The sequence below is a fragment of the Ictidomys tridecemlineatus genome, chromosome X (assembly GCF_052094955.1).
Source record: "Ictidomys tridecemlineatus isolate mIctTri1 chromosome X, mIctTri1.hap1, whole genome shotgun sequence".
Lineage (NCBI taxonomy): Eukaryota > Metazoa > Chordata > Mammalia > Rodentia > Sciuridae > Ictidomys > Ictidomys tridecemlineatus.
The window spans coordinates 120,631,428-120,653,989 of NC_135493.1; the positions used below are offsets into that span (position 1 = coordinate 120,631,428).

General features: G+C 37.3%; 1 protein-coding gene across 3 annotated transcripts in view; it reads left to right on the top strand.

The window, feature by feature from the left end:
- Mid1 (midline 1) overlaps positions 1 to 22,562 on the top strand; it is a 586,678-nt gene that overhangs the window by 374,274 nt on the left and 189,842 nt on the right. The window lies entirely within an intron of this gene.

Sequence of the window (22,562 nt, forward strand, 5' to 3'; positions counted from 1 at the left end):
CCAAGAAAGATGTATTAAACATCTTCTTTGAAAAATTATTTATTTATTCTAATTTGTTATACTTGATGGCAGAATGCAATTCATTTCATATTATAGAGCACAATTTTTCAAGTCACTGATTATACGCAAAGTATTTTCACACCATTTGTGTCTTCATATGTGTACTTAGAGTAATGATGTCTAACTTGTTCCACTGTCATTCCTACCCCCTTGCCCTCTCCCTTCCCCTTCTTCCTCTTTGCTCTATCTAAAGTTCCTCCATTCCTCAAATGCTCCCCACCCCTGAACCCCGCACCTTCCCCATTATGAGTCAGCATCCTCATATCAAAGAAAACATTTGGCATTTGTTTTTTGGGGGATTGGCTTGCTTCACTTATCATTATATTCTCCAACTCCATCCATATACCTGCAAATGTATTGATTTTATTCTCCTTTAATGTTGCATAATATTCTATTGTGTATATATACTGCATTTTCTTTATTCATTCATCTACTCAAGGGCATCTAGGTTGGATCCACAATTTAGCTATTGTGAATTGCACTGCCATAAACATTGATAGTTTTTTACTTTCTATTTTTATCTTCATTAACCTATTCTATAAACTTTGTAGGAACTTTAATGTGTAATTTAAAAGATTTCCTTAGGGGTTTTAAAATTGGGCTATAGTAATCATTAAGTTAAAATTAAATATTACTACTCAGAGTATGGATTTTTTCTGTTGTTTGTTTGCTGTTTTACTTTTTCTTTGTTTTATGGCTTGATCATTATGAAGATATAAGACCTTGTCTTTAAAGTTTGCTTTTAATTTATGTAACAAAGATTTAGATTTGTTTAACTTTTTTCAACTGGACATGTATTTAACAATTGCTTGGTGTCTATTATGTGTTGAGCATGCATTTAATACCACTTATTCCTGCAATTCTTGTCAGGAAAGACTCTCTACAGTGGAATCAGGGGTGTCAACAGAAATGGCAAAGCATCATTCAAACTTCCTTAGCCTGTAAGAAATGCCCCATGCCCCTTAACCTACTCAGCTAAAACAGGTGTTCAGAGACACTGCAGAAAGACTCCACGACCTTTCTTTGGAACAGCAAACCAGGAGAGTAAGCACATTTGGGGGACAATCATCTCTGTGTTATTCAAACTAATACTCTATTTATCAAGACAATCTGCAGCTTACTTTAATGATAGGAAAGAGAAATCTAAAATACATTTATTGAAAAGTTTACTCACTGAAACTGTATAATGTGCTTCAAAGCAAGAATTCCCAACAACTTTGATAACCCAATAACTCCCTAATCAATTCCAGAGAGATTTGCTCTGTGATGACATCTGTTCAGATTTAATGCTGTTTACCTATGTGTTGGCAAAACCATTTCTATGAACCTTCGAGATGTCAGGTTAACTTCTCCCAAAACTCATGAGAAGAAAGCGACAGTGCCAGGTGCAATGGCATAAACCTGTAATCCCAGTAATTTGGGAGGCCGAGGCTGAAGGATTGCAAGTTCAAAGCCAGCCTTGGTAACTTAGCAAAACCCTGTCTCAAAATAAAAACTAAAAATGGCTGGGGATGTGGCTCAGTGGTTAAGTGCCCCAGGGTTAAATCTCCAATACCAAAAAAATAAGAGATGAAAGAAAGGGACAGAGTTAGAATTATTTCGGAGTATCTCACCCCAGGTTTGATGCATAGAGTATGTCACAATTAGTTGTTTTTTTTTTTTTTTTTTTTCAGTACTGGGGATAGAACCCAGGACTTTATGTAGACACTTTGCCACTGAGCTATATCTCCATCCCCTCACAACTAGTTTTAAATCAAAGTAATATGTAATTACTGATAGGTGCCTTTGAGCATAGGGTAATAGTATTTAAAATAATGTTTTAATATTTTTATTGGTACATTATTCTGTACATTAAAATAATGTTTTCAATAATAAATTGCCTATAGGGTGGTATCATCATACAAACATAATGGCAGTACTTGAAGGTAAGACTTGAGTACCATATTGAAAGGGAGAAGTTTGTTTGGATTTATTCATAAACTATTAGGGAATCAAACACCACCTAGTATGTCTTAAGACTTTTAAGACTAATTTTAAAAAGGAGAAACCCACAGTTGAAACCTAAATTTATGTCAATATGCCATTAAGATCTGTGAAGACAAACAACATGGGCCCTCAATTAAAAATTAATTCAGTAAGTTTCCAGTACAAAGTTTGGATATCCTTACATCATAGTAGTAGTGTATTAGTCTTCCCTATAGTTCTATACTACAAGAATAAATTAAGAATTTTCTTTTCTTTTCTTTTTTTTTTTTTTTTTTTTTGGTACCAGGGATTGAACCCAAGGGTGCTTAACCACTGAACCTCATTCCCAATCCTTTTTATTTTTTTTTTTATCTTGATACTGGGTCTCACTAGTTCCTTAGGGCCTCCCTAAGTTGCTGAGGCTGGTTTTGCATTTGCCATCCTCCTGCCTCAGCCTCAAGAGTCCCTGGGATTACAAACATGCACTACCACATCGGATCTCTCTGCGTTTTTTGTTTGCTGCACTGAGAATGGAACCCAGGACCTCGCTCATGCTAAGCAAGCACTCTACCACTGAGCTACATCCTCAGCATAATATTATATTTTAATTTCTTTATTTTTTAAAATTTTGGGGGGGTATCAAGGATTGAACTCAGGAACAGGATTGAACTCAACCACTGAGCCATATCCCCACCCCTATTTTGTATTTTATTTAGAGTCAGGATATCACTGAGTTGCTTAGTGCTTCACCATTGCTAAGGCTGGCTTTGAATTCTTGATCCTCCAGCCTCAGCCTCTGGAGCTGCTGGGATTATAGGCATGCGCTACCATGCCCTGTAGGACTGTGTTTTTTTGCTAACTCATATGTAGGTGATTAACAAATTTAATTTCAATATACATGTATAGCTTCATGTTTCAAGTTACAGTAAGCATAAGCTTGCTCACTGAATTTTATTTGATAGTATCTATTCTTGTACCATGTAACAAAAAAAGCAAATATTTTAAAACTTCTTATAAATAAAAGGAAGTCATCCATCTTTGTTAATTACATGAACTTTCTCTTGATTATGATGCACTGTATAGAGCCAAGAAAAGTGGGAAATTGGAACATAATTGGGACATAATAGGCTTTTAAGCCTTATATTTTGGTCTTTAAAAACAACTTTCCTAAATTTAAATAGAAATTACATGCAAATGGACTTGTTTACTAAATGTGGGTGGAAAGGCAGTAAAAATCTCAATATATATTAGAATGACATGAATAATTTATTTTATAATGTAAACCCTAATAAAGATTTAATGCTCACCCATAAGCCTTTAAAATCATGGGGGTAGCAGCAGTATGGCAGACAAATAGAGGCAGCTATTACAACTCTGTCTAAAATTCTATTTCTAACTCTGCCTATGTCACGTTTTGGATAGATGGGTCACAGAATGATGTAATAAATGGTTGCAAAGAAGTTTCTGTCCCAAGATGCCCATTCAGTGCATTCTAGAGCTGGAGCTGCTTTTCTCTACGACCACATGCAATATGCACTCTAGCTTCAGAATTGGATAACCACTTTCAAATTTGTAAGTTTCATGATTTCTATTACAGAATGATTTTAGTGAAGAAAAATTACTTCAGGGGCTTATTTCCTGCAAATATTGTTGGCCTCTTGCTTTTAGTTCCATTTGAATGCCTGCTACGGAGGAGTTGAGTTAAATCCATGGCATCTTGGTTATTCTTCATGGATGAGTTCCAGTTCTTTTGGTGATAGAACTAAAAGCTCACAAGATGCTGTGTATCAGCAATGAAACAATTAGTCTTTGAGAAGCTTTGGGGAAATTACTCAAGCAGTGAATTAATCATTGTGATTCTGGTCCCCCTTCACAAATGCCAGTTCTCCAAAAGGAATCCCCTCCACCCACCCCTGTTCCTGGTGTTCTTATTAAAGGTGTAAAATTTCATAAATCTTTAGTAAAACATTATGAAATCTCTTTTTGTGCAATACAACTGGTATTTTTTCCAGACATGTATTTCCATAATTAAACATCCTAAAATACAAATCCCATTATTATTTGTTATGTCTAGTCAGTAATTAGACCTCAGCTGGTAGGGCAATTTCAGAACAGAGTTTACCAATTTACATACTAATCCAGCAGAGTCTGGTGGGACATGATTAGCATAGATTCAGTCAACATCTTAATTAGCCTTCATCCCAGCATGCACTCTGAGGTGCCTTGCCCCACCCCCACCCATGGGTCTTATTTAGCTGATTTTTGTTGTTGTTGTTCAACAAATTCCCACTCTTTGTAACATATTTTCCAGAGTTCTTTTTCACAGATGAAATGGTTCCATGCCAGGGAAGGCATTTTATGTAAAGCCCTGGAAATGGGAGCGATTTGGCCAAGCAAGTGATGCAAGACCAAGGCACCAGAATGTATTCTTCTAGAATGTTAAACTATGCCCACTGACTTGCCCTTAACTCTAGGATGCAAGGTCTGTAAGCCAACCTAAACGTGAGACTCTTATCTATTTTCTTATAAGTACTTCGAGCTAACTAATTGTGCCACTGGAGCTTCTCTCATCTATTTCCTAAAACCACCAGAAAAGATTATTCCTTATTACTGTCCATGATCAGGAGCTCATTGCATTATTTACCAATAGTCATGGCAGGAAATTCCCCATATCTAATTAAAATTTTCCACATTGCATGTGTAAAACCCTTGCCTTTCTGTCTATCCATAGATGAACAGGTAGCCACCTATGAAAAGCTCTTCATTTAACTATGGACCATAATTACATTATCTCAACTTTCTCCTCTTCAGGTTGAATTTTTCAGCTCCCTGATTCTTTCCTCTGAGGTCCCTTTTCTTCAAATCTTTGATCTTTGTGGTTTTTCTCTGAACTCTTTCCAAGTTCTGCACACCCCTCCTTAATTGTGATGCTCAAAACTAGGCGAAATACCTTTGAAATACTTTGAATGGCAAGATTCCCTAAGGATAAATTTCCAATACTTTAGTATACCTCTATATTTAATTTACTTTTAGAATCAGTGCTTATTATTAGTTAGCTGGTTAGCTTTGCTTATTCTTCTTTTATTTAAAAATTAATTTGATTTTTTTCTATTTGTGTGCTATTTTATAACTCAGAAGGGATTTCTTCTATTTACCTTGTGTGTGTGTGTGTGTATATATATATACAGTTTATCAAGGGCATTTTGAGTTACAATTTCACTTTGAAAAGTTGTAAACTACTCGTATTCTTTGTGAAAGTTTGGCATCTTGCAAACTCAAATAAGGATTTGCAAACTCAATTTGTGCATTTCCAATGAATTGTAATGAATTGTGCAATCCAAGGGGATGAAGACCTCAATGGACTAGAGAATATCTCTCTTTCCAACACCTTTACTCCTTGGGCTCATTTCTTTCTCTTCTTTTCTTTCTTTTTATCGAGGGGTATGGGGTAAGAGAGATCGAACCCAGGGGCGCTTAACCACTGAGCCACATTTCCAGCACTTTCTATTTAAGTTGCTTAGGGCCTTTCTAAGTTGCTGAGTCTGGCTTTGAATTGCAATCCTCCTGTTTCAGCATCCCCCACTGTGCCTGGTTCCATTGGCTCATTCCTCTTTGTTTTTCTGCTCTCTACCACCCTCCCTCACTTTTGACCTTTGTCTTGTGGTAACAAATTCTATTTCACTTTTTCTGTGTGTGTGTGTGTGTGTGTGTGTGTGTGTGTGTTTGTGTGTGTGTGTTTGCTTCCTTTTCCCTCTTCCTCTTTTCCATTTTTACTTAATACCTTCTAGCTATCCTTGCTTGAGATTGTTCCCTAGTCAGAAACTTTGGTTATTGGAGTTAAGAGTGACACAGGGCAAGACAATGGAATAAGAGAAACATCCCAAATGATTTTCCTTCTGGTTTTGTACTAGTTTAGCTAAAATCAGGTCACATGGATTACAAATAATAGCAAGTCGAAAGTACTGATGAATAATGTAAAAATCAGGGGAAAGAATTTAAAACAGAATGTATCCCCACTGCCCAGCAGTAGGGGGCCAGGAAACATATGCATTCCTCTTCTAGCTCACACCTTCCTGACCACACAAAAGAAACTAATCTGATTGTTGCTGAGTTTGTGTGTCAAGAAACCAATCTAAGCCCTGAGTGGTGTTGCATATCCCAGGTACTTAGGAAGGGGAGGCAGAAGGATCACAAGTTCAAGGCCAGCCTCAGTAATTTAGCAAGGCCTCTAGCAATTTAGCAAAAACCTCTCTCAAAACAAAAAAAAAAAAAAAAAAAAAAGAAGGGCTGGGAGGCACCTCAGTTGTAAAGCACTCCTGGGTTCAATCTCCAGTGCCAGAAAAACAAACAACAAAAACAATTGAATTCACCTGCCGATTATTCCTTAATGTGTCAGGTGCCAAACAAGTGTTTATAATTCCATAATGTGTCCCAATTTGCCTTAAAACCCAGGTCTGTATTGATCTGAATTTTAAGAATCCATGATATGATGAAAGATTTATTCATATGACCTTGGGGATTTTTTCTTTTTTCTTTCTTTTTTTTTTTTTTACTTTACAGTACTGGTGATTGAACCCAGGGATGCTCTACCACTGAGTCAGTCACATCCCCAACTTTTTAAATTTTTTATTTTGAGATAGGGTCTCACTAAGTTGCTGAGGTTGGCTTTGAATTTGCAATCCTCCTGCCTCAGCCTCCAAAGCTACTGGGATTATATAGGCATGTGCTACTGTGCCTGGCTTTTTTTCCCCCTTGGTATGTCCAACAGAAATGTGTGTATGTATTTGGTGCAACCTAAAGTTTTAAATATCCTCATCAGTAAGTGGTGTGATTGATAAGCACTCCACTTAGCTGTCTTTGAAAAAGGAAAAGGGGTCATGATACAGAGCTATGTGTGCTTAGAACATCCACAAAATGAATGGAGTTGTTACAGTTTTAAAAAACTAACTCCTGTTACCATTTTATAAACTTTTCCTTCAAGTGTCACTATTGAAGATACCATACATGACAATATAAGCACAGTTGAAACTTTGGAGAATTTGGGTGGGAATTAGTACTTTGAGCAAGGATAGCATCTGGATTTTAAGTGCTATCTTCACTAGTGCAAGACGAGGCAAAGAATGGGCCTCATTGAAATTTAGATGCCCATTTTTCCAAGAATAATGATTTCTGGTAAGCTTGCACAATTATGCTAGGATAAAATTAAATGTATGCTCTGATGGCTTTGAAAATGCAAAGAATTTTTATAGAATTGGCAGTATTATATATATATATATATATATATATCTTACGTATATTTAATGTGCTAATATTGAAGTTGAATTAGGGGATTCTTTATATACCCCCCATATATACATATACAATCACACCCCAATGAAATATGAATGACATTTACATTAGATAGAACTTTGGTCTTTTGATATGTTTTGTATTATGTTCTTTAATCTCTAAACTTCACTCATCATGGGGAGGAATGCAAAACTGTGGTTTTAACTACAGAGAATTTTTAAAAAAAACAAAAAGACAAAGTGAGATCCAATTATACCACCAGACTTATAGGAATTGTAAATACTGTTTTAATAACTTCCTGGAAGAACATCTAAAGAAGTAAAAGTAAATAGATTATAATTCATAATTGTTTATAGAATTCTTTTTTGAATGAATTTAAAATTGGGAGTAAATAGGATTTTTGTTGAAAATTAATTCATTTTCCAAAATTCCTTTGACTCCAGAGGCAAAGACAAGTTGCTTGGAAGAATGTCATATGGTTCTGTAAAAGTAATTCTCTGAGCTCTACTGACACAGCAAATTCCTCTACAAGTAGGAAAAATACATTCTTACAATACATCAAAAATAGATTTTTGTGCTGGGCGCAGTGATACATGCCTATAATCCCAGCTGCTCTGGGGGCTGAGACAGGAGGATCGGGAGTTCAGAGCCAGCCTCAGCAACAACTAGGTGCTAAGCAACTCAGTGAGACCCTGTCTCTAAATAAAATACAAAATAGGGCTGGAGATGTGGCTCAGTGGTTGAGTCCCCCTGAGTTCAATCCCCAGTACTAAAATATATAGATAGATAGATTTTTACAATGACTTTTAAAATTTTTTGAAATAGTTGAAGACACAACTGTTTGCAAAACTGGTGCAGAGTTCCTGGATACCATTCATGCAACTTCACCCAATGATACTGCCATTCTGAACCATAACAGGAAATTGACATTGATAAAAATACTATGAAAATTATAGGGTTTTTGCTGGGTGCAGTGGCATAGGCCTGTAATTCCAGAGGCTCAGGAGGCTGAGATAGGAGGATCGCAGGTTCAAAGCCAGCCTCAGCAACAGTGAGGCGCTAAGCAACTCAGTGAGACCCTGTCTCTAAATAAAATACAAAATAGGGCTGGGGATGTGGCTCAGTGGTCGAGTGCCCCTGAGTTCAGTCCCCAGTACCTACCTGCCACCCACAAAAATAATTATAGATTTTCCTAGTGGTGAAATTTCCTTTAGAAATTGGGCTACAGGGCTGGGATTGTAGCTCAGCCATATAGCACTTGCCTAGCACATGTGAGGTTCGATCTTAAGCACCACATAAAAGTAAATAAATAAAATAAAGGTTCTGTGTCCACTTAAAACTAAAAAATATTTTAAAAAGAAGAAGAAATTGGGCTGCAAATTAACAGCGCATTTCATGTCACAATTCAAAGTGTTTTCATTGGATGGAGTTTTTATTACTAAAGGGTATAATTTGATTCTTCACATAAGCAAATGTTGCCTTAAATGTTTCTTTTAATTATAAGCATTGAAACATAAATAATAGTGTATCTTATGTTTGTATCCAAAAATACTAACAAGCTCCACTTAAAAATATATTACTTTTTTAAAAACTCTGTGTTGCTTTCAAACAACACTTAGATCATTAAATCAGATCCTCATTGTTCCCTTAGAGGTGCCAGGCATTATTAAAATGTATTCTGCATATTTTGTTTCTGTAATTATGTCTAATCAGTGTGAATTGGTGCTGTAGTAAAATACTTAATTAAAAACACATATTTGAGATATAAGTGGGAAACAAAGGAGAAACTCTTACTTTGCTTTTGAGTGACAGACACTGATAAAAAGTTGAAGTATGAGACAAGACCAGCAGACTGAAAAAAAAAAACAGTATTAATAGGTAGAAAATGCAAAACTTCTATAGAAAGATATGGCCTTAAAACAACAACAAAAAAGAGCTTCATCATTGTGTATTCTTTTTCCCCTGCACAATCAATTCTGAATGATGTGGAGATCTCATAAATGTCTCCAAAGGCCAGTTTGCAGCACCCAGGGAGTGAATGTTTCTGAAAAAAAAAAAAAATGCCTTCCCATGCAGCATAAATGGCATGTGTCAAGGGAGAAAGCCCCCAGCATGCTGGGATGGAGCAGGGACTGCCTGGGCTGCTTCCTTTGTGTCCTGATCATTTACATGACTTAAACACAACAATGTGCTCTGTAGTCAATAGCACAAGACGCTTTGCCATAGCAACAGTTGCAGAATGTGGCACAGCCTCAGTGGTGTCCCTGTGACATAGAAAAGTTCCATAAAGAAACACTCCTTATGAATATGCTCAGAGATTTCTTTATCCCACTAGTGCTTGTTTCAGATTCCACTGGGTTGAGGTTTTATTTACGCAGCCCATCTTTCCTCTGCTCCATGAGAAGGAGCTTTGTGCACAAGTTGGGAGAGACACGGCTGAGGGGTCAGAGGGTGGGAATACATACTTGGCTGTGATGGAAGTGGAATTCTTGAGAACATTTTCAGAAAACTATTAACACTGTCCAGGAAATCGTGTAAAACTTAGGAATGTAATATACATCCTGAAGTCATTGCTGGCTTCCTTGAAGGTACATAATAAATGGCCTTTTTAGTGTTTGCGCTTTGTGCTTCTTTATATCACATCTCAACATGTGCCTCACCATAGGCACACTTTAGACAATCAGAAGAAAATGAATTCCACACTCAATGCTGGTGGCCAAGAGACACAGCACATATGTTATCAAACCTGTGATAAAGTGCCAATATTTTCCTCCTTTTTCAAGGTCATTTCCTGGCAAAATAAAATATTTCTGTTAAGGAAGTATACCCCTGCCCCCGCATGCCCTTAAGCAAGAGTACCTTTCTACAAGTGTGAATCTAATGCAGTTGTTCTGGTAAAAATTTCACTGCAGAAGGCATAGCAGAAAAGAAAAACAAAGAATTTCAATGATTACTGATAGCAGTTGAATAGCTGAATTGTATTTTGGTATGAGGCAAAGCAGTTTTATAGCACTTTCTGGTTTGTGTGGATGGTTGTGAAGGAAATTTTTTACCTTGATAAGTTTGTGCTTGGAAAGGTATCCTGTAGGAAGCCCTTTCTGACACGTGATTGGGTGGCCCCCTTTAAGGGCCTGAGCTTTCCCGGCCCTCTCCTGATGAGAGAGCCCATCCGTGTGGGGGTGTGCCTGACCACTGACCCTGGGGGCCCAATCACTGACCCTGACCTTGGAGTGCAGTCCCCCCTCAACCTTCATTGGATGGAATTCTCCCCGGAATCTCTTGTTCCCCAATAAAAGGCTACTCCCTGGCGTGCTCTCTCTCTCTCTCTCTCCTGCTAGCCCTGAGTAATCCTTGCTGCCCTGCTGGGCGGTTAGAGGAGGGAACCAGAGAGGGGAGCCCACTGGGACCTGGCAATAGAAACAAGGTAACTGAGTCTGTGTGTTTTATTTCGATCTCTTCTAACTAACTTTATGCCTAGAACCTCATTAATGAAACCACTGCGCAGGCCGCATGGTGGAGTATCCCTCTATAGCACCAGTGCCATGCTATCCGCTTTCTTCATCTCTTCTCCCTCTGGTTAATTTCTGGGAAGTAGCCATTTCTTAATTCTGGAGCTGCCTATAGTGATAGATGAGGCTCTGAATCTGTGCACCTGACTCCATAGCAATCTATAAATTAGTGATGAGCTGGTAATGAAGAATCCTAAATGTTCCTGCTTCTCAGGGAGCCAAAGACCCCAGGAGTCACCAAGCAATGAAAGATCAAACTGGACTCACCAGAGAAAACGCAATTAATTATTTACACACATCAGCATCTGACACTGGTATAATTTGAATCAGGAGATCCTTTGTTTGCTACATTGCTACATTGATTTTTGCTCTGAAAGACTGTAAATTTGGTCACACTCTGTTCAGAAAGGGAGATGAAATGATAGTGAGTGATAAAAGGTGAACTTTGAGTGTCAAATGTTATGTACATAAAGAAAGTGATATTGGATATTACACTGATATTTTAATAAGTTTCGAAAACACACATTGCGCATGGGTGCAGAGTGGAAGGGAAGGAGGGTAGAGAGGTAATTGTCATTCTTTTATCTCAGTCTGATAAAGGCAAATTAATTTAACCAGACCTGGGGAGAAATCTCAAGGGGAAAGGCTTTTCTAGTAAAACTCCACTGGAAAAATTTCCATTTCACCATCAAGGAGTGGCTTCCAGTCTTGTCTCATGGTTACTCTTCCATCCTATAAAATTATACCCCCCCCTTTTAATACATAATTTCCTGAGAGCAGAAGGGCTGGTGAATTTTATTGCAGAATGTTGAGGCCCTACATCATAGATATTTTAGGCATTAAATTGCATATTGTGACAATCTAGCATATCCTCCTGGGTTAGGATGCTTCTAATATTTAGCCTACTCAAAAGGGGTGCAGATTGGGTTCCTTTTATGACCATGAGGAAGAGAATAAAAATCTTTATTTCTGTATGTTCTATAACTTTCAAAGTATTTTACAGTCAAAGGTCTGTCGTTTGAATGCTGCGGATTTGGTGGGCTGCTGTTCAACAATGGGGAAATTTCATTAAGCTGAGCCAAAGCTAATTTTGAAGCAGTTCTAAGACGTTCCCTATTAAGTAGAGAGGATTTGATTCCCTATCCTTCCTTTCATGCTTGAGGAATCTCAGAACCCTTGACAAAGCAATGGCTGCAGTACTGCCTGCAAGAGATGGAAGCCTTATTCATATGGTTAGCATTGCCTCCCACATGCCAAAATTGTGATTTTTTTTCCTGTAGAAAGTTTATCATTCAGAACTACTAAGAATTTTTCCCACTCTTTGTTACAAGAATAGGTCATAAATTCATATACAGGTCTTTCCCAATCAGTGCAGATGCCTGGGTTGCTCACTGTCCCAAAAGATGGAAATGTGTAAAATTTAATTTGCATGTACAAGTAAAGACTCATAATTTTCTGGGCCACACAGAATCTCTGTACAAGTTTTGGATCTAATCTCTGCTTTTGTACTAATTCCAAAAAGGTCAATGAAGTCTGGAGGCATTTGGCAGTAGAATTCATCTATTTAACTCTGTACTTTAGCCTATAACCAAAAAGTCAGTATTTCATAAATATTTGAATACAGTTTTTGGGACACCCCTGATTTTTTTCAGTACTGTGGATTGGACCCAGGGGTTCTTTGCTACTTAGTTATATCTCTAATCCTTTTATAAATTTTTTAAAACTTATTTTATTTGGGAGGAGGTACTGGGGATTGAACTTGGGGGCACAAGAAGCCCTATGATTCTGGTTAGGACTTCTGTGATGGTAGATGCCCCTCTCCCCACATAGATGTATCTGTTTTATTTGAGTAATAAATGGAAAGTTTGTTCTGTGTTTGGTGTGTATGTAAGAGGAGTCCCAGTCTATTCAGTGCTGCATAACCACCCATCCTAAAATTTAGTGGCTTCAAGCAACAATCTTTAACTCATGATTCTGTTGTTCAACAATTAGTTAGACTCAGCTAAGTGATTCTTCTGCTCATCTCATCTGGGGTCACTTGTGTCTGCATCAGGTGGCAGGCCACCTGGGAGCTTGTTGGCGTAGGAAGCGCCATTCTGAGATGCTTCCACCAGGTGGCTCATCCTACAGTTGACTAGCTTTGACCACTTCATATGTTAACAGAAAGTTTCCCTGCAAGAGAGGGCAAGCCCCCAAATATAAACACTTTTAAAGTCTCTATATATTTGCTAACATCCCATTGGCCAGTAAGAATCATGTGGCCACACCCAGATTCAAGGAGTGGGTACATTTCACTTTTGATGGAATTCATAGACAACTTCTACAATCTACTGTAAAAAGACAGCTGAAGACATAGAGAAGAAGGTACTCGGCATTAATAGAATAGTCTGTCTGCTTCTCTCTTTCTTATCTTCCTCTCTATACCAACTTCAATCTCTTGGGCAGGTTGGGCAAGGGTCACTTTCAACTCTTGGCTTCACATCCTCACTGCGCCATAAGACAAGAGGAAAATACTCTCTACTGTTAGGCCCCATTAAGAAAATCCTTAGAATGAATTTGATTGGCCTGGCTAACATGTTGGAAGATGAAAATAGGAATGTAGCTCAGTGCTAGAGCACCCCCGGTTCAATCTCCAGTACCACGATCACCACCACCACCACCACCATCATTATCATTATCTGTAGAATTTGCCTCAGTTTTAACTTTCAACTTTTCTTTTTCTTTTCCCCAGTGGTAGAGATTGAACTCAGGGGCCCTCTACCACTGAGCTGCATCCCCAGTACTTCTAATTTTTAATTTTGTGACAGGGTCTCTCTTAGTTGCCCAAGCTGACCTTAAACTTGTCCTCTTTTCTCAGCCTCTAGAATAGCTGGGGTAATAGGAGTACACTATTGTTCCATTTATTTCCTTTTTTCTTTTTTTTTTTTTGGTGGTGCTGGGGATTGAACCTATGGCCTTGTGCATACACTCTACCAATGGAGCTATATCCCCAGCCCCATTTATTTTCTTTTTTTTTTGTATTGGAGATTGAACAGTGGGGTGCTTTACCACTGAGCTACATCCCCAGTCCTTTTTTTAAAAAAAAATATTATTTCAGTTCTTGATGGACCTTTATTTTATTCACTTATTTATATGCGGTGCTGAGAATCAAACCCAGTGCCTCACACATGTGAGGCAAGTGCTCTAGCACTGAGCTATAATCCCAGCCCTCCTTTTTAAAAAATTATTTTGAGACAGGGTCTTGCTAAGTTGCTGAGGGTCTTGCTAAATTGCTGAGTCTGGCCTCAATTTCTGATCCTTCTGTTTCAGCCTCCCAAGTTGCTGGGATTATGTGCCACTGTGCCTCATTTTTTAAAAAAATCTGCTCTTGAAATTTTTAACTTCCAGGAGAACTTTCTGATTTTTGGAATGTACCCTTCATCTGCCACCCTTATCCTGTTTTCATGGACTATTTTCTCTTATGTCATACTATGAAAATATTAATAATAGTACTTATAAAGTATTTTAATTAACTCATTATATTTTATTTAATCATACATAATATTTTATTTAGGAAGGAATTCTTTAGTGAAAGTCATAAGTCATTTTCTCCAATATTTTCACCTAATGGTAATAGCTTTGCTATTTATATTTAGATCTTTAATCATTTTCTTTTAGCTACTGTGATATTCATTGATTTTTTTCCATGTTGCATTTTAATATTTTTATTGGTGCATAATAATTATACAGAACAGTGAGTTTTATTGTGGCATATTCATAATGCAAATAACATAATTTGATCAATTTAAATATAGTACCTTCCTTTAACCTCCTCTTCTCCCTCCCCCACCCCCTTCCTCTCTCCTCTTAGTCTCCCTTTTATTTTCCTGAGATCTCTTTTTTCTCTTTAGCTTCCATGTATGAGAGAAAACAGACAACCCTTGACTTTCTGAGTCTTGAATACTTATGAACTGTTTCTCTGCATTCCGTTTCCCCTTATTTTTATTTTTCTAGCTCTTTGGTCTATACCTTTCATGAGTCTTTCTGAAAATGTTCATTTTTATAACCTCAAATTTTGATATGATTTCAATCTTAGAATATTTTCAAGAATAGTACAAATAACCCCATACATCCTTTACCCAGACTTACAAGTTTTTACATATTCCCCCATATATTTTATCATATATGTAAAAAATACAGTGCCTTGCCTGGGGATGTGAATCAGTGGTAGAGAAATTCCCTGACATGTATGAAGCTCGGCTTTGATCTCCCCAGCCCCACAAAAATGAAACAAAACAAACCACAACGACAAAGGAAACACCACTTTTTCTGAACTCTTTGAAAATCAATACACCAGAGTATATTTCCTAAAAAACAAGGACCTTCACTTATACAACTATAGTCCAGTTATCAAGATCAAGAATTTTTATTTTTTCTGGTTTAACCTTCTTTAATTTGGAACATTTCCTGTAATTTTTGCTTTTGTAATGTCAACATTTTGAAGTGTTCAGGTCAGTTGTTTTGTAGAATGAGTCTCAATTGATATGTGGCTGTTTCCTAATGTCAATTTGGGATGGACATTTTGGGCAGGAGGTTTCTGTATGTGCTGTTATGGCCTCTGTCTCTGTGAATCACATCAAAAGATGTCAATTTGTACCAATGTTGGTGATGTTAACTTGAGTTCATGATAAAGTTGTTATCTGTTGGACCTCTCCATTATACCATTTTCTCTCTGAAACTAAATAAACTCTGAGGAAATATTTTGAAAGTGTGTAGGTATCCAAAGAAAATTTTAAATGATTTTGTCAACATCAAGAAATTTAACATTGATAAAATACTATTGCTTAGAGTTCCTTCAAATTTAATTGTCCCAATTATGTTCTTTATAGTTTCTTTTCATTCCAGAAGCCAATTCAGAATCACCCATTGCATTTAGCTAGCTTGTCTTTTTAGTTTCTTTCTTTCTTTCTTTCTTTCTTTCTTTCTTTCTTTCTTTCTTTCTTTCTTTCTTTCTTTCTTTCTTTCTTTCTTTCTTTTTCTTTCTTTCTTTCTTTCTTTCATTTCAAGCAGCTCTTTAGCTTTCTTTGTTTTTGTATCTTGACTTTAAGATTACAGATCAGTATAGGTTTGTCTGTCTCCTCATTATTAAATTCAGGTTAAGCAATTTTGGTAGGAAAACCAGTGAAGTGAAACCCGCTCACATTTATGAACGAGACACTCAAATCTGGTAAGAAATTCCATGAGTTGGAGGCTACACCAGGGGACATGGAGCAGAAATTAGCCCTGTTTGTTGTAGGGCTTTCATATTTCTTTGTTTATTTGGTTTTGTTTGTTTGTGTACTGGGGATTGAACTCAGGGACATTCAACCTCTGAGCCACATCCCCAGCTGTATTTTGTATTTCATTTGGAGACAGGGTCTCACTGAGTTGCTTAGTGCCTCACTTTTACTGAGGCTGGCTTTGAACTCTTGATCCTCCTGCCTTAGCCTCCCAAGCCACTGGGATTAAAGGCATGCACTACCCAACATGCCCATCTTGTTTGTTTGTTTAAGTAGGTGTTTTCTTTCATACTTCTTTGTAGGCATAGCTTTGCCTTTAGCATTTTGAGAGCTAAATGAGAGAAAGTTGCTGAAATCATCTATTTTTGCTATGAACCTAATTCTGCTATTTGCAATTCTACACAGCTGCTCTTGGCTCTGTCTTCTGGCTTTTAGTTCAAAGTTCTTCTATTCTGGTTTCTCCAGGAATTAAAATTTGAAGATTCTGTTGTATTGGAGAGAACCATTTCCTGACTGGACAGGCTTGGGTGTTCAACTCTCAACTGACTTCTTTCAACCTCCTCTCATACTAGCATACCGAAGAGAATGTGCCTCCAATTCCCAAGATTTTAGCTGGCTTCTTAATTCATATAGACCCCAGAAATTTAATTTATTGTGCTAACAGGGTCATCTATTTGCTTTCCAGCTTCCAAAAATTTGTGGGCCCTTTACATTTTGTCACTTTTTATTCCTCCTTGTCATTTTTACTGTAGGATCTGTCCTCTTCATCCCATTCCTGTCATTTTTGGTGGAGGTTTGAGGACAGATGTAAATTGGCTTTCAATCTGCCATATTTTCGTATCTACACCTTTTCATTTATTTTTTAAAGATAATTGGAAGTTTTGACTATGTGCAAGGTTTTGTTATGTCCTTCAGGAGAACTAAAAAGGAGTCAGAGACACATCTGGGCCTTACAAATTGTTTAGCTGAGTAGGACTGAGAAGACATGAATGTAAACATGCAATGCACACTGTCATGTATGTGGCCCTTGGTTTAAGACAGCACAGAGTCAAAATCAATTGAGCATCTACTTATATCAGGCAAACGTGAAAATAAAGGATGAGGTTGGAAAACATTTCAATCTCCTCAGCACTTTTTTCAGTGCTAATGATGAAATTCAGGGCCTTATGTATGCCAACCAAGCACTCCACCATTGAGCTATATCCCTATGCCCTCCCCAACAATTCAGTATAGAAATATCATTGTTTCCATTTTGTGGAGAGGAAAATTCAGACTCAGATTTTTAAACAACATGATCCAAGTCAACTAGAAAAGACACCAAGTTTTTTTTTCTACTACCTTGGTATCACTCAACAAAGGTGTAATATGTGAATTGAGAAGTTATGAGTCATCTTCCTAAGAGGTCTTCTCTGACTTCTCATGTGAGTTACAAATTATACTTTGCCACCAGTTTTCCCAATGTCATTTTCTATTTCCCAAGAGACTTTATCTTCAAGGATATTATATAAGTCTGTTTCTACTCTGTCTTGTCTATTGTCTTTCTCTCCTGCCATGAAAGCACACAAAGTCAGAGATTTCTATTTATTTCCTTCATGTTTCCTGAGTATCTAGAACTGTATCTGGTACATAGCAGGCACTTAAAAATATTTCTAAAATGAATGAATGATTCAGGTTGAGTCTTCTGTTGCACATGCTCCTGTTGTCCCTTCCTGTGCCCCTGCTCCCCAGTGCATTGTGAGTTTTTGAGGCTTTTATGCATTTTCATATCTTTTATGCATTTCATATCATATCTGTGACCTTGACCAGTCACATGTGTAGGAGTTTCATAAATTTCTCTTAAATGAATAACTAGATTACCAGGGAAAGACCAAGTAACTAATGCCACAGTAGGGAAAGTTCTTCTCAGGACAAAAAAATGTGGCTTCTAATTTTAAATTATATTCCCAAGTCAGAAGAAATACATAAATAAATTTATTATATAGAATAAACTAAATTCTTTTTGCTTGCTGCTATATCTTCATCTGTATCTAGATATATCTATATTAATGTCCACATGTTTTTGTCCTAGTTAAATATTCACTTGACCCAGTTGAAATTCCATCTTTGCCAAAGCTCTCTCTACTATGAATAATCATTTTCCTTTTTCACATGTTATGTATTAAATATGCTCTTCATAAATATTTGTTGTTGTTGTTCAAATGAATATGACTGTAGAAATGATGCATAGACTTTCTTTCTTTTCTTTCTTTTTTCTTTTTTATTTTTTGTACTAGGGATTGAATCCTGGGATATTTAACCACTAAACCACGTCTCCAGCCCTTTCTATTTTTTATTTTGAGACAGTTTCACTAAGTTGCTTAGGACCTCACAAAGCTGCTGAATCTGACTTTGAACTTGCAGTCCTCCTGCCTCAGTCTCCCAAATCACTGGAAGGACTGATATGGGCCATCATGCCCAGTTATGCATAAACATTTCTAATCCTTCACTTAGGAGTATAGTTAACTGAAGCTAAAAAAACAATTCTATGAAAATATTGGTAGAACTTTCTTATTTCAGTAGAATGTTTGGCAGAAACAAGTTATACAATATAATCTTTTGGAATTTTTTTTATATTCCTATGAAGCAAAGCCTTAAAAGGAATAAGTTGGAAACATTTTGTTTTCTAAAAGTGCCACTAAATTTTGGCAAAAGACCAAGACTTCACAGTGCTTTTTAAAAATTTCCACCACAAAATAATTAAACTTTGTATTTTTTTTTAATTTGAAGGGATTTTCTGAAAATTTAGTTGACTAATTTGGTGAATAGTTCAGAAGCAAGTGGACTTAAAAATAAAAGAACTGCCTTTTGAATATCTGTAGAGCCATCATGGGAAAGCAAAAGTCAACATACTCCATATGACCCAAAGTTATGCTGGGTCCTATAGGTAGAAAGTACTGGGAAAAAAAAAAACCCTTATATTAATGGAGGGAGAACTTCCCATAACAGACACTGCCAGTACTCTCCAACATCTGTAAGCTCATTTCCCTGCTCAGGACCCTGAAATGATATATATCCCAACCCCATCTTATCTACGTGGGGCCATATGCCTATATCAGGTCAATAATTGTGAGTGAGATTGGTGCATACTACTTCCAAGCCTGACCCCTAGTGCCTCCTGTAAGCTCTTCTAAGTTTTCTCTGCTTGCTGGCCACATGCAAAGGTCCCAGGTAGGACTCTAAGGTCCTAGAAGATGGTAGGTGGAAAAAAGTCTGGGCCTGGGAAAAGAGCTAGCTGAACAGAAACTCTATGTTGGATTGTGACACGATCATTAATAAATACTTTTCATGCCAAGCCATGGAGATTTGGGGGAGTTTTTTGTTATATATCTAGATTGATATAACCTGACTACTACATATTCCTACTTTTAGAGCTATCTAACTGTAGAAATGATTGCAAGGAAGGGATTGATTTCCTGCCCCTGCATGTGTTCAAGAACACCCACTTAGATGTAAAACTCTTTTATTTTTCTTTTTGTTACCAGTTATTGAATTCAAGGGCACTCAACCACTGAGCTACATCCCCAGCCCTATTTTGTATTTTATGTAGAGACAGGGTCTCACTAAGTTACTTAGCACCTCTCTGTTGCTGAGGCTGACTTTGAACTCATGATCCTCCTGCCTCAGCTTCAGAAGGCTCTGGAATTAGAGGCATGTGCCACTGCACCCAGTAAGCTAAAATTTAAAGATTATTTTTTTATGTTAAGTCAATAATAAATATTTCACATTGTATGGTTCATATAAAAATTATGGCAACTAAGTTTTTTTAAAATGCTACAATGACTTTGCACTGTGGCACACACTTGTCATCCCAATAGCTTGGGAGATTGAGATAGGAGAATCACAAGATCGAGGCAAGCCTCAGCATCTTCTCAAGACTGTAGCAACTTAGTGAGATAATTTGCTCAAAACACAAACTAAAAAGGACTGGGGATGTAGCTCGGTTGTAAAGCACCTCTGGATTCAATCCACAGTGTCAATACATAAATAAATAAAAGCTAGCGGTTAATATTAAAATTATATTCATAGTTTTAAAAATTTAGATGAATAGAAATTCTATGCCTATTTACAAAAGGAAGACATTGCTCTAAACATGATATGACTCACAAAATGAAAAAACCCACATTGACATTAGGAGACATACATTTTAACTTGCTCCCTTCTTGTAATGTGATCCAACTAGGAGAGGTGGAGTTCTCCTTCGGCATTTTCCCATAATCCCACATCTTTCTTTTAAGCAGCCATGCAGACAGAATGGAAATGTAAAGACTGTTAAAAGCTGCAGGAGATGTTAGGCCACACTTGAGAAAAGGCAAAACTAAACCAAACCAAATAAACAAACAACAACAAAACACACAGGCACCACAGGATATCATTTTCTTTACAGGCAATTCTCTTTGGTAGATGTTTAGGCATAAATAATATCTACTAACATGCACCTACTTAGACAGTCATACATGTTTCTCAGGGAGTAGATGCTTTTCCTCCCTGGAAAGAATTTTCCCAGGGATTTTGCAGCTTCATTTGAAATTTTAAAGCCATTTCCTCACATTAATTTTACTATGTATTTTGATTTACCTTTCTTAATTATTAATGTAAATTTCCCTTTTACATGAAAAGCAGGATATGTGTATGGAAAAGAAAATAGTTGTCTCTTACTGTTTTAATAAAATGAAACAATGTCCATCTAGTGGCCAATATGAAGACTCGTCATCATATGGCAGCTAGACCTGTAAATTCAAATATTGCTGTAATATGACACTGGAAGAGAAGGCAGAGGGATCACATGGGATTGTAATAAGAACCAGGCCACATGCGGATTTCATCACTTTTTCCCACAACCCAGAACTCAGTCACATGATCACAGCCTAAATACATGGGAAGCTGAGAAGTAATGGTCTTCCTGTGTTCCCAGGAAGAAAAACAAATCATAACAGGATTTAATGGACACATAGCATTGTTGACCACATTAGTCTTCTAATGTATAATAAAATAGCAATTAGTGTAACCTTGCTCTGATGCACTTAAGATTTCAGTGAGGTAGATGTACTGTGGATTCTATTCTGCAAATGAAGAAACAAAAGATGAGCTATAAAAAGGCTTTTCTTTCCTGTATCACTCTTCTTAGTCTCTTATTCTTTTTTTTAAGAGAGAAAGAGAGAGAGAGAGAATTTTTTAATATTTATTTTTTTTAGTTTTTGGTGGACACAACATTTTTATTTTTATGTGGTACTGAGGATCAAACCCAGCGCCCCGCGCATGCCAGGCAAGAGCGTTAGCACTTGAGCCACATCCCCAGCCCTTTAGTCTCTTATTCTGAAAGAAATTTACTTTCACAATATAAAGCTTGTCCTCTGGATGAGTTAGGAAGTGTTTTGTACCAGAATTCCCCTCTTTGGATTGTGTGTATTAGCTGATTTGTTTTTTTATACTGGGGATTAAATTCAAGGACACTCGACCACTGAACTACATCCCCAGCCCTATTTTGTATTTTATGTAGAGACAGGGTCTCACTAAGTTGCTTAGCACCTTGCTTTTGCTGAGGTTGGCTTTGAACTCATGATCCTCCTGCCTCAGCCTCCTGAGCTGCTGTGATTACAGGCATGTGCCAGTGTGCCCAACTTATGTATTTATTTTTATGTGGTGCTGAGGACAGAACCCAGTGCCTCACACATGCTAAGCAAGTGCTCTACCACTGAGCTACAACCCTAGCCCCAACCTTTTAAATTTTGAGACAGGATCTTGCTAAGTTTCTTATGGCCTTGTTCAGGCTGGCAATGAACTTGTGATACTCCTGTCTCAGCTTCTCAAGTTATGGGATTATACCTGGTTTAGCAGGTAAAGATTATGAATGAAGGTCTGTGAGTTCATTCACCATTTTGTCCTGTCTGGTCTCAAAAGGATACTGAAGAAAGGAAGTGTGACACAAGCCTGTAATCCCAGAAACTGGAGAGGCTGAGGCAGGAGGCTTGCCAAGTTTGACGCCAGCCTCAGCAATTTAACAAAACCCTCAGCAATTTGACAAAACCCTGTCTCAAAATAAAATATAAAAAGGGGGATGGGGATATAGTTCAGTTGGTAGAGTGCTTGCCTTGCATGCACAAGACCATGGGTTTGATCCCTAGTAACACACACACACACACACACACACACACACACACACACATATATATATGACTTGGGATGTAGCTCAATGGTATGGCATGCCTGGGTACAATCCCCAGTACCCCAGTACCAAGGAGGAAGGATATTGAGTTTGTAAAAATCTTAGAAATTATTTCATTCAAACCTTTCACTTTACAGATAGATAAACTGAGTCCTACATAGTTTAGCATTTTTCAGATTACACAGCCAGATAAAAGAAGAAATGGAACCCAAACTGATTTCAGTGTTAGACTGTTCAGCATATACATACACATGTCACTGCTTTATACTCATCTATTGA